At 37.9% G+C, this 4,298-nt stretch overlaps 1 pseudogene; it reads left to right on the top strand.

Annotated features, from left to right (window-relative positions):
• Positions 1–991: 991 nt before the first annotated feature.
• On the top strand, positions 992–1,110 carry LOC116637272 (annotated as a pseudogene).
• The last annotated feature ends 3,188 nt before the right edge of the window (positions 1,111–4,298 follow it).

The following is a 4,298-nucleotide window of genomic DNA, read 5'->3' as shown; positions in this document are numbered from 1 at the left end:
CCTGCTTTGTCAAAGATTAGTTGACCATAGAGTTGAGGGTCCATTTCTGGGCTCTCTATTCTGTTCCATTGATCAATGTGTCTGTTTTTGTGCCAGTACCGTACTGTCTTGATAATTACTGCTTTGTAGTAGAGCTTGAAGTCCGGAATTGTGATGCCGCCAGCTTTGCTTTTCTTTTTCAGCATTCCTCTGGCTATTTGGGGTCTTTTCTGGTTCCATACAAATTTTAGGATTATTTGTTCCATTTCTTTGAAAAACGTGGATGGTATTTTGATAGAGATTGCATTGAATGTGTAGATTGCTCTAGGTAGCATTGACATCTTCACAATATTTGTTCTTCCAATCCATGAGCATGGAACGTTTTTCCATTTCTTTGTGTATTCCTTAATTTCTTTCACGAGTATTTTATAGTTTTCTGAGTACAGATTCTTTGCCTCTTTGGTTAGATTTATTCCTAGGTATCTTACGGTTTTGGGTGCAATTGTAAATGAGATCAATGCCTTAATTTCTCTTTCTTCTGTCTTGTTGTTGGTGTATAGGAATGCCACTGATTTCTGTGCATTGATTTTATATCCTGCCACTTTACTAAATTCCTGTAGGAGTTCTAGCAGTTTTGGGGTGGAGTCTTTGGGGTTTACACATAAAGTATCATATCATCTGCAAAGAGTGAGAGTTTGACTTCTTCTTTGCCGATTTGGATGCCTTTTATTTTTCTTTTTGTTGTCTGATTGCTGTGGCTAGGACTTCTAGTACCATGTTGAATAGCAGTGGTGATAGTGGACATCCCTGCCGCGTTCCTGACCTTAGGGGGAAAGCTCTCAGTTTTTCCCCATCTAGAATGATATTTGCTGTGGGTTTTCCATAGATGGCTTTTATGATATTGAGGTATGTACCCTCTATCCCTATACTCTGAAGAGTTTTGATCAAGAAAGGATGCTGCACTTTGTCAAATGCTTTTTCTGCATCTACTGTGAGGATCATATGGTTCTTGATCGCTTCTCGGCCTTTTGGCTAAGATCAAGTGTAGTATCTGTTCTTATCAGTTTAGTATCTTGATATTTTTTAAGTGCATGTACATATGAAGACAGAAACTTAGATCACTGAATCAATAGATGATTTATGATTTTTAGGGGCTTGTTTGCTTCTGTTTTGTTTTTAAATCAGAGATGCTGATTTTTACTTATCTTTTAAGTGCTAACTTTTGTCCTCTGTGATATGTGAATTTAAGACTGTTGGCCATTCATTATCCTGAAATTAGACATAACTGATTAGAAAGCAAAATGTGGGCAATACAGGGAGAAAGCAGGCTATTAGAAACAGAAGAGAAAAGGGACTTAGATTCCAGTCACTACACCCTGGATGTGAAATTAGAGATACATACTGATATAATCCATGATGGTTTAACCCAGTGACTTGGGACCAGCTCAGAAGAACAAGAATTTGTGGTGGCTGAGCCAGCAGAGTTCTCTTGCTAAAACTCCTCCAAACCCAGTCTTACTAACTCCATCATTGTGTGTTGTAGAGTAAGGATAGAACACGGGACTCTATTACTGATGCTTTATGGGCACCACTCTGCCTGGGGCTTCAACCAGCAAGATTAACCCAGTAGCAGTAGACAAGTGTGAAGCTTTACATGACCAGCCTTTGACAGTAACACTGGGTGCATTGAAAAAGAATGGCACTGGTGCACTGTTCAGACACAGATCTTTCTGTGTTTGGCAAAACGGCAGAGAAGCAATACCAGATTCTTTTCTAGCACAGCAGATAGGGCAATCTAATGATTACCTGGAAAAAAAAACCCACTAAATAAAAGATAAGTGACTATATATATACATCCTGCATTAGTGGAACATATCAAAATGGTTCTGTGTATCTAAATTTCACCAAAATAGATATATAGAATGGAATATTACCCAGTCATAAAAAGGAATGAGGGGTTGCCATTTGCAACAACATGGATGGACCTAGAGGGTATTATGCTAAGTGAAGTAAGTCAGACAAAGATAAATACCAAATAGTTCCACTTACATGTGGAATCTAAAAACAAAACAAATGATTATAAATCAACTAACCAACAACAACAAGAAGCGGAAACAGACTCGTAAATACAGAAAACAAACTGATGGTTGCCAGAGAAGAGAGGGGTTGGGGAATGGGCAACTGGGTGAAGGGGAGTGGGAGATACAAAGTTCCAGTTATGGAATAAGCCATAGGGATGAAAGGTACAGCACAGGGAATATAGTCAATGTTATTGTCATAACATTGTATGGTGACAGGGTGGTGAGCATAGCATAATATATAAAGTTGCTGAATCACTTTGTTGTACACCTGAAACTAATGTAATGATGTATGTCAACTATACTTCAATTTAAAAAGATTCACTAATATGGAAACACACAGATTATACTATTTTCTACCTTCTCTTTTTTCCACTTAATACATCATCAGCATTTTCTATGTCTCTATCTTTTCATACATACTCATTAATAATGACAAGGAACTTTTTTTTTTAGTCCAGGCTTCTTTTTCCTCTAAACCTTAATATCATGCTGCCATACCATCCAGGCTTTATGAAAAATAATTTCCATTAACTTGACAGGTCATTGTCTTGTCAATTTCTGGTAATTAAGGACTAGCCACTGGTCCCTGTACCTATTGTGTAATCTCTTGTCTCATCAGATTCATGAATTTTACAGTGTTTGCCAGGCTATGGTAGGCTTAATTAAAATCAATGGAGTTGAAAGTCTGTGCTTTCTCTTTCTCTCTCTCTAAAGGATTCCATTTTCCAAAACACCATAAGCAAATAAACTGGCATGTGGATCTTTCTGTAGCTGTGTAATAGTCACACACACTTAACTGTATATATTTAGCTCCCAGCAAAATTGCTTAATTTTGCATTTGCTAGCTAGCCAGCAAACTCCAGGTTTTTTCCATCAGAGGGGGAAGCTAACCCACGGATTCTGCACATAGAAGTAGTCCAATTACTAGTAACTACCCTCAACAAAAGGCTCAGAAGATGAATCAGTCCAATGTTATCACCTTCCCCCAAGCTGAGTTACAGTGTTCAGTTCTCCAAATGTGAAGTAGCTGACAAAGATGCTGTTACTGTGGTTGTTTTCTAGATTTAAACTGGGAAGGTGGAAGCTGGAAACAAGGGGAAAAATTTCCAACTAATGAAGTGTCAAATTAACATAAGACTTTCAAAGGCATCAACTATAACATTTCTGTAATTGGCACTGGCATCAGCTGATATCCCTCTGATTTTCTCCACAAAGAGGATAAAGTCTGAACTGGCAAAATTAGCAGCTCAGATATATCCTGCCCTTTTAGGCTGGAAGCCTTGCCTAAGACAACATCATGAGCATTTTTCCATTTCCAACAGAAAAACAGTATGCTTGCAATCTGCCAGATTGTATGACTAAAATACAGAAACTTAAAAACAATAATTGCTAACTCTGATTTTGCCACACTCCAGGGAAGAAACCCCAGTTTCCTTGAGGGTTATAACACTAAAATATCTATTTGAACTTATAAATATTTAAGTTATGCATATGTATTTTAAAACATATATTACAATAAAGCAAGTACATATTGAAATAGATTATTTGTAGTAAAGAGGAAATCCCAAGATGTTAACGACATAATGAGATGTAAAAAAATGATCACTATTAGTTTTTTTTTATTTTTTTTATTGTTATGTTAATCCCCATACATTACATCATTAGTTTTAGATATAGTGTTCCCTGATTCATTGTTTGTGCATAACACCCAGTGCTCCATGCAGAACGTGCCCTCCTCAATACCCATCACCAGGCTAACCCATCCTCCCACCCCCGTCCCCTCTAGAATCCTCAGCGAAATAAGTCAAACAGAGAAAGACATGTATCATATGACCTCACTGATATGAGGAATTCTTAATCTCAGGAAACAAACTGAGGGTTGCTGGAGTGGGGGGTGGGGTGGGAGGGATGGGGTGACTGGGTGATGGACACTGGGGAGGGTATGTGTTCTGGTAAGCGCTGTGAATTGTGCAAGACTGTTGAATCTCAGATCTGTACCTCTGAAACAAATAATGCAATATATGTTAAGAAAGAAAAAAAGAAGAAGAATGTAGCAGGAGGGGAAGAATGAAGGGGGGGGAATCGGAGGGGGAGAGGAACCATGAGAGACGATGGACTCTGATCACTATTAGTTTTTATGCATTTTGAGCAACTCATACACCTGTTTATCTTCACCTTAATCCTTTCAGAAAAAAGTAACATATATTCAGTACAAAGAACTCATGTAAATTTTCCAGA

Source organism: Phoca vitulina, unplaced genomic scaffold, assembly GCF_004348235.1.
Source record: "Phoca vitulina isolate PV1807 unplaced genomic scaffold, GSC_HSeal_1.0 scaffold13, whole genome shotgun sequence".
Lineage (NCBI taxonomy): Eukaryota > Metazoa > Chordata > Mammalia > Carnivora > Phocidae > Phoca > Phoca vitulina.
Note: the sequence above shows the minus strand (reverse complement) of the source record. Positions and strands in the feature narration are given on the sequence as shown.